The sequence below is a fragment of the Artemia franciscana genome, chromosome 12 (genome assembly GCF_032884065.1).
Source record: "Artemia franciscana chromosome 12, ASM3288406v1, whole genome shotgun sequence".
NCBI lineage: Eukaryota > Metazoa > Arthropoda > Branchiopoda > Anostraca > Artemiidae > Artemia > Artemia franciscana.
In genome coordinates, this window is record NC_088874.1 from 1898902 (window position 1) to 1911259 (window position 12358).

General features: G+C 33.9%; 1 protein-coding gene across 2 annotated transcripts in view; it reads right to left on the reverse strand.

Annotated features, from left to right (window-relative positions):
• LOC136033564 (rab3 GTPase-activating protein catalytic subunit-like) overlaps positions 1 to 12358 on the reverse strand; it is a 424515-nt gene that overhangs the window by 299674 nt on the left and 112483 nt on the right. The window lies entirely within an intron of this gene.

Below are 12358 nucleotides of genomic sequence, written 5' to 3' on the forward strand. Positions count from 1 at the left end.
TTTTTCAACCCACTTTCCTGTGCTTCCTGATATCACTCCACCAAAAAATACATACCTCTCCTACACAAAATTCCCCCTCCCCACCTCTTATTTTTTTCAATCCATTTTCCCGTGCTTCTTGATATCCCTCCGCCAACAAATACATACCCTTCCTCCACAAAATTCCCCCTCCCCACCTCTCATTTTTTCAATCCACTTCCCGCCATCTTCCCCAGATGTGTCCAATCTGAGATCGAACCGAACATCTACTCCGGTGTAAAGTAGAGGTGAAAAGAAAGCTATGGAACCCTGTAAATAGATTGCCACCCCCCTTAATTCCTTCATTCCCTTAGGAATACATAGCAAACAAACAAACAAAACACTTTATAATATAGATGCAAGCGATGCAAATCAATTATAAACAGGCTATATGTATATGTTTCAATAGTTTTTCTTGGAAAATATAGGCATAGAGGCAATTTTTTAAAGAGGTCCGTGGCTGATCAATGAGACTTTATGAAATACAATTGAGTATCTAACGTGAACAAAAAAAAAACAAAAAAAAAACTTGTGAATGATTATTAAGATTGTAATTATTTGATTGGTCATGTCTGAGTGATTCCAAGGATCTCTCTGCTACATCTTCCAAAACTTTTGATAACGAATAATTTTGGCTTTTTTTTACCTGTATTGATTAAATAAAAATGATTTCTAGTAAAGTGATACCCATGAAATTGCGTAACTAAGATGACTATAGGTTTATACTAAGAATATAGAAAAGGTACTCCCTCTGCTGTAACACATAACCAAACACCGGAGAATCACGTATATTTTTCCTTCAGAAGACGGATATGTATCGCTTTTTTTACCAAAATAAAATTAAATCGGAGAGAGTTATAACAAGTTAGATAGTTAGACACCATATATACACAAAGAGAGGGATAACCCCCCCCCCCCAAAAAAAAAAAGAAGTTCAAAGGAACCCCCCAGAAAAACTCAAATCTATCTATCCCCCACTTCCCCCAAATCAATCAAATCCCCTCTATCCCCCAAATCAAATCTATTAACTCCCACTTCCTTACTCTTAATGGATTAGACTTACGTGCACCTATTGTAGCCATTACCACCCCAAAACACGATATTTTAAATATAACCCTGCTTAGTATCTAACATTTTGATTGATAAATTTCAAAATCGCGGAAAAATTTGCTTGACATTTCTAAGTCTTCGATTCCCACGCCCTTTTGAAATTAATTGTTGTTTTCCACCTTTGGAGATGTCAAAACAAGTAAACAGCAATGTAAGTTCTTTCTGGATTTTGTCTTTTTTTAATGGACTAAATCAACTTGGATTTTGACTCAGAATAAATGCTTCCAAAATTTTTCCCTGACCAAAGGTCCTGATTAGTCAGACTTAAATATTTTCATTTTTATCGGCCAAACATATGAGAGTATTTTCTTACGCCTTTGTTAGAAAAGTTCAGTTTAGAATATAGAAGAATCTTAAAGAAAAATGGAGAAATGAAATTAAAATTCGTGATACATCATGTAATCAGAAATGTAGCGTGGATTTCATTTGGGAGGGGGTGCCTGACTAAAAAGGCAGTATATAGCCGCTATATGATAAAAAAGAATATGAAAAAGTCAGAGATTCAATGACTGATAATATGGACCGTTTTGAGCTTGCTTGAACGTGAATTCAATTGTCAATGGTTATAGAGATAAGGCTTGCCTGTCTAAAATCAGAACACATCGCGTAAGAAACACTTTTCAGTTAAATTTATAATCAGTCTTCGGGATCGACTGATGGAATTAGCCAAATCCCAAACATTTCCTGTTTAGACTTACCCTGATTCAAATGACGTTATTTTCTGTCTTTCAATTGTAAGCCCCAAGCTTAAAAACCAATTTTCTCGAAAGGGGTCATTTAACAATTAAGCTATGGACGGCCAAGCTATCATAGTGCTCAAAATGAGATCACCGGGTGAATCCTCTCAGTTTTTAGGGGGAGTTCAGTGGTATCTTTTGTTACTTAAAATAGCGTTATAGCTAAAAATTTCGGTTAAGTGAGCTAACTTCCAGCTGTCTATGATCATTGGCTCAACAATTCACCCCAGTAATAAATGAATGCACATCTGCAGCATTCCCAAGTCTCAAAAATGTTTGTTGTGCGTATATTTTCCAAATTTTAGTAAAATTATTGTAGATCAATGAGAGGGGGGTCACTTTACCCCTAAATTTCCTTGACTTCGAGGAGCACATTTAGCCTGAGCCTTAGAAATAGGTTACGCCACCTTTTACTGAAACAAATTTTTGAAAGTAAAGTAGAAAATTCTATTGATACGCTTGCCCGCACCTCTGAAAGGGGGTAGAGGGATAAAGGGCATCTGCTAGCGTTTAAGACGTGTCCTAAGCATCCCAGCACCTTGAAAAAGGGAAAATATCAGCTGAAAACTCATTTTTCGGAAATCAGCGGTTATTATATTGAACAAATGGATTTAGGCAATTCAGAGGAGGATAATGTAAACAAATGTTTTATTCCAGTGCCCTTGTCTAATTAGAAAAAAGAGATAACACCTCTCTGTCAAAATTTAGCCATTTGTCTTCAAAGAGATCCCTTAACACACAATGCTGCGTTTTCACGCAAAAACGACTTTTTTGCGTGGTCCGATAAATCAATTTTTTGTCCCAAGTTTATGAGTCATAAAAAAAACACATCTGCTGTATTGTATTGTATCAGATTGACGACGCTTCTTGACTATTCAAGTCCTCGTGTCAGCCCTACAGTACGTTGAAACAGCTGGGTTCGAACCCTTGGTCCCGTAAAAACACATTCGTTATTTTGAACTGAAACCTTTTTGGAACCTTATAATGCAAATAACTCAGAAACTTATCATATTTATGTGCAAGACGTCTATTGATATATAGCGAAGGACAAGAAGATATTTAGTATTTGTGTATTATTCAGAACACACGATGCAGGTACACTTTACTTAAATATTTTATATATATAGAGGTGGTTAAATTAGGTTAAGTTAGGCATTTGACATAATGCACCCCCATCTCCCTAACGTGCAAATATATAGCCTAAACTTCTGGAAAAGCTAATGAAATAAAACAAAATATGATGAAGAAAATTGTAAAATTACAACTTAGAATTATGTACCCAGAACGCAGAACGCCTCTTTTTCAGTCTTTGGCAAATCCCAGATCTTCATTTCAAAATCCACGTTTAGACACTATCTTCTATCACTATGCGTAGCAAACTAAATTGAGTTTTGTCTTTGTGGCTATGAAACGGGTTTTTTTCTCATGAAATGTACCTGCATCGTAATTTGTTTCACGAAAGGACCGAACTTCACTTATTGAGTGTGTTCTGAATAATACACAAGTACCAGGTATTTCAACCAAATATTTAATCCTCAAGGCTTGGGAGGACATTCCCAGGGAAATGGACAGAAAAAGCAAGAGTTATATTATTAATTAGGTACAGCTAGCCTAGGCTAAATCAAGATAGCTTTTTGGATATTTTTTTTTGGTTTCTGGAACTTGATATACCCAATTCGTAGGCTATGCTATCTCGTTTTTGCGCTTCAACGGCTAAAATGAACCGTTTCTATGTGAACATTTTTTTAGTTTTCCTGCATCCGTTATCCGTGAGCCGTTTTACGCTAATAGAGCAAGTGCATAGGTGTGAACCAGAGCTAAATCATCAAAAGACCTACGGGTTTTGACGAAAAAACTTATAAATAGAAGTGCATTTGGGTCTTAAACATATTATCGCACACACCGTAATCTATTTATAGTAATAAACAAATTAAAAACGGAAGCAGACCAACTTTTTTACTTGAAAATAAAGAGAAAAATAAACCTTAAATGAACAGAAATAACCCTCATCATGAGGGGACTACAGTCCTCTCAAATGTTTTATGCTGAAACTTAACCTGAAGTTTACTCAAAACTAATTATAGTGCAATAAATGCAGCCGGGCAGGTATCTGTAAGTGTTTCATATCCATTTTTTCTCTTTTCGACGCGCTTGGAATAAAAATAAAGCGTAAAAAAGCCGTTGTATATAAAGTTGCAATAAAGCCGTTGAATACAAAACATTCAACACATACAACACATTCATTATCTAAGAAATACTGTTGAAAAACATATTCGGAAATATGTATTTAATCCAGTACAGCGAAAATGAAGCTTCGATAATGGCTCAAAAATGAGGGGAAGACGTCACCCTTATATTTAGTCATTGCTATGAGCTTTATGCATTGAATCCGCTCTTTACTTCCATGGGGAAAAAACTTTTATATTTTTTTTTTTAACATATTTAGAACCGAAAAATATTTTTAGCTCAGGGCGGTAAGAACTAGAAAACTTAAGACTTTTTTTTATGTTTATACATTATGGCCTTGTTCTGGCCGAAACGGTCGTTTTTTAGCGCAAAATGGCACTTTGTTGCGGCGGGATCCTTTTTGCAACCCAAAAGGGGTAAATTTATCTTTATTGAATATTATTTCTATTCATAAAATCTTGTATTATTTTACTCACTAAAGTGATTCGAATCTCAAGTAATAGACCAATTCCCTCCATGAGTACACCTTTACACTTTCACTCAAGTGAGGCATGTCTCTATTTAAATAAAAAAAAACAAAAAAAAAAAACATTGGTTTGATAGAATCGTCTTCAGAAAAATAGAAATATATATTCAAAATCTTTCAAATGAAAAATATAAACTTCTATTTTTAGATAGAGCGACGAAGCCTCGTTGTAAGGTTTTCAGATATACTGATTGTGGTTAACAATTTTCATAAAGACCAAATCTCTTTTTCGAGTGTTACCTCTTTTTCTAAAATTCTGAAAATTTTTAAAGTTAGACCACGACTTGATAAGTTGAAAGTTTGACGTTGAAACAGGCTTGAAAAATTAAGAAACAGTTAGAAATTAGAAAAAATAAAAAAAATAGTTAGTGAAAACCCTTTTTTCGAGTTTTATAGTAGATTATTACTATATCACTTACTCCATACTCACTGTACATTATCAAGAACAGTTTAATTCAACATACCGTAGAAGAAAAATCATAACTGAACAAATATCTAAACCGAAGATGACCTTGAAAAAACGTAATTCCCAATAGACAGCTATTCTCAACGTGTTTGCATGCCAACAGTTAAAGGTTAAATTTCAAGGTATAGCCTAATAACATTGTAGTGCCATAATTCTAGGCGAAAGAGATATATGTTCAACAATAAAAATTATAAACTTAGACAGGCACACACGTGACAATTCCTGTCAGGGGGAAGGGGAAAGAACTTTGAAAAAAAACTGTCTAAAATAAGTTAATAAATATTATGAAAAACAAACAAAAAGTTGTCATTTTTTTTAATTGTCAATTTTGTCTAAAATGACTTAATAAATAGAAAATATGAAAAACAAACAAAAATTTGTCAGTTTTTTAGGGGGGGGGGCACTTCCTTCCCTGAAAAAATTCCAGAGCCAAGACATTCCCATACATTTTGAAATGGATCAAACACATCTTCATTAAAATTAGATTGATAGTTCTTAAGTCAAATTATGCCTTAGCTGAGGGGATATACTGTACTTGCAATCCCTTGTTCTTCGAGATGTAGGTTCAAATCCTGGTGTTGCCAAAACCCAAGTATTTGTTTGGGGTGGGGTTAGTGTTGTGACTGCAATCTCAGCCACCTTGGGTGTAGAGACGAAGGGCCTTTGAGGCCCAAGCTCCAATCTAGTTGGTAGTATAGTTAGTCTATCGAATTGCACTATGTCTTTGGATAAGCAGTGATAAAAATGACGCAAGATTTTTGGAGTGATATGCATATTGGGGGAAGATTTAAGCCTAGCAATTTAAGAAACAAAACATTCCAACGAAAGGTATTAGCAAAAATTTTGGGAATTACAAAGCAATTGTTTATAGGGAGGGGGGAATTCAAATCAGTAAAGACCAGGCAAAACATTTGGAAAAATTAAGAAAGAAGATAATCAAATTTGTAATATTTTGGGGTAGGGTCTTACAGGAAATTATCCCAATATAGATTTTAATACCTTTCAGTTTTTTTTAGGAATTGGGTTGTTATTTCACAAACGAATTTCACACTTTTACCAGGATAAGGAAGCAGAATGCCTTTCTGTCTTCTTACAAAGTCCAAAGTATGTCCCTTTCTCCGGTTAAAACAACTTGTTACCTGTTGGATCTTTCCATCCTATTTGACAAAACACCAGGTCTAAGGGAACGAGGCACGTTATAGTAACCAAAGCACCAATATTATTACCATATGCTTGTTATATATATATATATATATATATATATATATATATATATATATATATATATATATATATATATATATATATATATATATATATATATATATATATATATAAAAATCTGTGAGAGATGTTCGTTTTCGGAATCAAGAATAGTCTATCAGATCCCATTAAGCGCTGCAAGGTAAAAACAAAAATCCATCCCAGCAATGTGTCAAACCTAGCTGGTAAGAAAAACAGTAAAAACGAACCAAGGGAGGATCCTCTTTTTAGGGATTATTAAATTAGCCTCTTAACGTATTAAACAAACCTGCAAATCATATCAACACGTTTATTAATATTGACAGGGTAATAACTTATAATTTCATTTATATTTGATAATTTATATATACTTATAATAATAATATTTAACAATTGATAATTATATTAATATAAAACTAATTAATAATATTAGTAGCAATAATAAACCTATCAACAATATCAAGTAAAAATTTAACAATAAACCTGTTACAAAAAATTAAATTTAAAAAATAAGTTTTTTTTAACTGGAGCGACATCAAATTTTAAAGGAGCGACATCAAAATTTAAAACGAACAGAAGTTATTCCGTACATGAAAGGGGTCATCCCCTCCTCAACGCCCCGCTCTTTACGGTAAAGTTTGACTCTTTGCCACAACTATACTGTTTAAACAAATAAAAACACTTTAGCGTAAAGAGCGAGGCGTCGAGGAGGAGACAACCCCTTTCATATACGGAATAATTTCTGTTCGTTTTAAGTTTTAATGTCGCTCCTTACTTGCAGTTAAAAAAACTTGCTTTTTTAATTTAATTTCTGAACGTTTTTGAATTAATGCATGTTTTGATTTTGGCTCATCCCACGTGAATAAATAAAACTAAATCTAAATTTTGTCAATACCTCACTCTTTACACTAAAGCTTGAATTTTGTCCCAAATCTTTAAGAATGACCCCCGAATCACAAAGGCCGCAGAATAAATAGTTGAAATTACTATAAATACTTTAGCGTAAAGAGCAATGTACTGTGGAGGAGACGAGCCCCCTTATATATGTAATATTTTATGTTCCTTTTTAGTTTTAATGCTGCTCATTACTTCCAGCTAAAAAATGTATTTATTTACTCATTGTTTTTTTAAATAATGCTAGAAACCTCTGCACCCCCTTCATGGAAATTCTCTTCCCTCATGATAAATTCCTCCATGGATAGATCCTCCCACGTAACCCCCTCCCCCGACTCACCCCCACCCAAACGCAAAAAAGTCTCCTGAAAACGTCTGTACACTTCATAATAACCATTACAATATGTAAACAATGGTCGAGGTTTGTAACTTGCAGCCCCTCCCCCGGGGACTGTGGGGGGTTAAGTCGTCCACAAAGACATAGTTATTAAATTTTCAACTAAGCGGAAAAGAATGGCAGTCTCAAAATTTGATCCGGTAACTTTGGGGGAAAATGTGCGTGGGAGGAGGCCTAGGTGCCCTCCAATTTTTTGGTCACTTAAAAAGGGCACTAGAACTTTTAACTTCCACTAGAATGAGCCCTCTCGCGACATTCTAGAGCCACTGGATCGATCCAATCACCCCTGAAAAAAAAAAAAAAAAAAAAAAAAAAAAAAAAAAAAAAAAAAAAAAAAAAAAAAAAAAAACACGCATCCGTGACCTGTCTTCTGGCAAAAAATACAAAACTCCACGTTTTTGTAGGTAGGAGCTTGAAACTTCTACAGTAGGGTTCTCTAATACGCTGAATCTGATGCTGTTATTTTCCTTAAGATTCTATTACTTTTAGGGAGATTTCCCCCTATTTTCTAAAAGTAAGACTAAACTTGATGAAACTTATGTATTTAAAATCACCATTAAAATACAATTCTTTTGATGTAACTATTGGTATCAAAATTCCGTTTTTTAGAGTTTTGGTTAATATTGAGCTGAGTTGCTCCTTACTACAGTTCATTACCACGAACTGTTTGACAAACCCTATTTTTTAGGGTGGAAGAGCCTTAGCTTTAGACTGAGAATTAACAGCCCGAAAGAAGGCAATTAAAGCAGCCTCACTGATGTATTTTCCTTTTCGTTTTTAGCCTAAATCGTCATCTATTTATCTTCAATGTAGTAAAAGTAAGTGACTCCACAGCCTAATTGCATACCCAAAGGTCTCACAATGGTCCTATGACTGACTAAAAATTTCTCTTTTTTGTAAACAAAATATCTAAGAACCCAAACAATTGTAAAAAAAGATAAACATTCAATTTTTATTTTTCTATATCTTCCCTTTCTACAAATATCCGTTATAAGATAAAATAGTTGCGAGAGCTGTGAAATCACCATTGTGAACTTTAACGCCATCTTCTTAAAATATAATATCGCCAAACTAAGTTTAAGAAATACTACATATCGTCAGTCGGGTATCAAAAGGACGCTTCTCCATAATTGTAAATCTTTAGAGAAGCAAAAACAGACCTCACAGCTCTTTATTTCTCCTCCGATAACCGTAAAACAAAAACGGATTGATATGCATTGACTTTACATATCGACTTCACTGTTTTACTTACAAGCTAGGTTTGACAAATTGATGGGATCGGTTTTCGTTTTTACTCTGCAACGCTCAATGGAAAACGAACATCTCTCACGGATTTTTTTTAATTTAAAAAACGTACAAGCTGACGAATATTGGTGCTTTTGGTTACTATCACGGCCCTCAGTCCTTTAGATCTAGTGTTTTAAAAACATCAAACAGGGTAATAAGATCTAACAGGTAACAAGCTATTTTAACCGTAGAAAGGACATGTCATGGACTCGGCGAGAAGATAAAAAGGCAATCTACTTTCTTATCCTGGTACAAGTGTGAAATCCATTTATGAAGTAATAACTCAATTCCTAAGAACCTGGAAAATATTAAAAGCGTATTGGGATAATTTCCTTTAAGCTTCTCCCCAAAATATTGCACATTCGATGATTTCCTTTATTTATTTTTATAAATAACTTACCTAGTTTTTAATAATGTGAATTCTCCCCTCCTTATAAACAATCCGCTATGTAATTTCCAAAACTTTTGTCAATATCTTTCGTTGAAATGTTTTTCTTAAATTGCTAGGCTCAAACCTTCCCCAATATACATATCATTCCAAAAATCTCACGTCTTTTTTTTATCACTGCTTATCCAAAGACACACTGAAATAACTGTTGTGGGGCGGACTCAACTGGATAGAATCTTGGGTCTCAAAGGCCCATTGTCGCTACATCCCAGGTGGCCGAGCTTGCATTCACAACACTGACCCAACCTTAAACAAAGACTTGGGATTTGGCAACACCAAGATTTGAACCTGCATCTCGAAAAACAAGGGATTGCAAGTTCAGTCTGTAAATTAGTATTTTTTAATTGTTTTTCATATTTTCCAGTTATTAATCTATTTTAGAAAGTTTTCTTTTTCAAAACTGTGGTGTAATCCCCCTCCCCAAAATCAGATTTACGATTTTGTATTGCTTATCATATTTTGCATTTATTAACCTATTTTAGACAGTTTTCTTTTTCAAAGTTGGGTCCCCTTCTCCCTGAAAGGGATTATCACGTGTGTACCTGTATAGGTTCACAATTTTTATTTTATTCAACATATATTTCTTTCGCCTAAAACTATGGCACCAAAATGCTTTTTAGGGTAAGCCTTGAAATTTAACCTTCAACTGTTGGCAAACAAACACGTTGAGAATAGCTGTCTTTTGAGAATTACTTTTTTTCAAGGTCATCTTCGGTTTAGATATTTGTTCAGCAATGGTTGTTCTTCTACTGTATGTTGAATCAAACTGTTCGTGATAATGTACAGTGAGTATGGAATAAGTGATATAGTAATAATCTACTATAAAACTCGAAAAAAGGGTTTTCACTTCCTATTTTTTTTTTCTAATTTCTAACTGTTTCTTAATTTTTCAATTCAACGTCAAACTTTCAGGTTATCAGGCATGATCTAACCTTAAAAATTTTCAGAATTTTAGACAAGGAGGAAACACCCAAAAAAGGAATTCAGTCTCGATCAAAATTATATCGCCACAATCAGTAAGTCTGAACGAGGCTTCGTCACTCTATCTAAAAATGGAAGATTATATTTTATTTTTCTGAAGACGATTCTATTAAACCATAGTTTCTTTCTTAAAATATAGACAGGTGCTACTTGAGTAAAAATGTAAAGTTGTATTACTCTTAGAGGGAATTGGTCTATTACCTGCAACTTGAATCACATTGGCGAGTAAAATAATAGAAAATGTCATTTAATAAAAATAATATTCAACAAAAACAAATTTACCCCTTTTGGGTAGCAAAAAGGTTCCCACCGCAACAAAGTGCCATTTTACGCTAAAAAACGACCCTTTCGGCCAGAACAAGGCCATAATGTAAGAAAGCAACATAAAGTCTTAACGTTTTCTAATTCTTACCACGCTAAGCTGAAAATATTTTTGGTTTTGAATATGTTTAAAAAAAAAATAAAAAGCTTTTTTCCTTTGGATGTAAAGATTGGAGTCAATAATTAAACTCGCAGAAATAACTAAATATAAGGGTGACGTCTTCCCCTCAATTCTCAGCGATTACAGAAGCTTCATTTGCTCTATACTGGATTAAATGCATGTTCTCGAACATGTTTTTCAAAACAATTTCATAGATAATAAATGTGTTGTATTTGGAGTAACATGTGTTTGGATAGTGATTGTGTCATTTTGTTGTGTTTGGAGTAACACGGCTGCAACGGACTGGGAAAGAGTAAAATGTATATGAAATGCTTACAGTTACCGATTGGCAGTATTTATTGTACTATAATTAGTTTTGAGCAGACTTCAAGTTAAATTTTAGCATAAAGAACAAAGTTGAGGGGATAGTAGCCGGGGATAGATAGGGGAAGTTGAGGGGAAAGTTGAGGGGATAGACAGGTAATTTCAGTTCCGTTTTTACTTCTGTTTTTAATTCGTTTATTACTATAAATAGATTGCAGAATGTGCGATAATGTATTTAAGAAACAAATGCACTGCTACTTATGAGTTTTTTTCGTCTAAACCCATAGACCCTGGTTCACACTTAGCCAGTTGCATTTTTAGCGTAAAAAGACTCACGGATAACGGATGCAGGAAAATCACAAAAATGTTCACTTAGAAACGATTCATTTCAGCCATTGAAGCGCAAAAACGAGACTGCATAACCTAGGAATTGGGTAAATCAAGTTCCAGTAACCAAGAAAAATATTAAAAATGCTATCTTGTTTTAGCCTAGGCTAGCTGTACCTAATAATGTATACCTATAATAATATAACTCTTGCTTTTTCTGTCCATTTCCCTGGGAAAGTCCTCCTATGTCTTGATAATTAAATATTTTGTTGAATTACCTTCTTGTGCCTCGTTATTTATTAATAGACGTCTTCAGATAAGTATTATTAGTTTCTGAGTTATTTGCATTGTATGGCTGCAACCCGTCTGTATCAAAGGCTGACGTAAAGGTGTCGGTAGTTTCATGTTGTGAGAGTTTCCCAGATAATAAAGTACTTCTATTCTATTCCTATACTAATTTTTATTCATTTTACTTATGTTACTTACTTTTTACTTATGTTCTTATGTTTGTGTATTTTTGTACTCATTTTTATTCATTTTATTTATTGTAGTCATTTTTATTTGACAAGCCAGTTGGGCTCATTGCTGTAGGCTATTTTTATATATTTTACTTATGTGCTTATGTTTCTTTTTATATACAATGTAGGCTAGCTGACAGAAAGAAACATGTTCGGCAGTTTTTTATGTTGAGAGAGTTTGCTTGTTAATAAAGTACTATTCTATTCTACGTAAGGACCTCAGCAGTCAAGAAGCGTCGACAATCCGATACAATACAATACAACAAATGCGTTTTCTATGATGCATATACCTGCAGCAAAAAACGGATTAAATTTGAATAGATAGATCTGAAACTAATGGATGTAAATAACTAGCTTTTCCTTTTTGGTGCAATTTGCAGCTGCAGGCTTGTCAAAAATCGCGTACTTCATAGGGAGTACAAACCTCATAATTGTCTATTTTCTACAATTAAAGGGGTTTTTCCGCCGTCCAAAC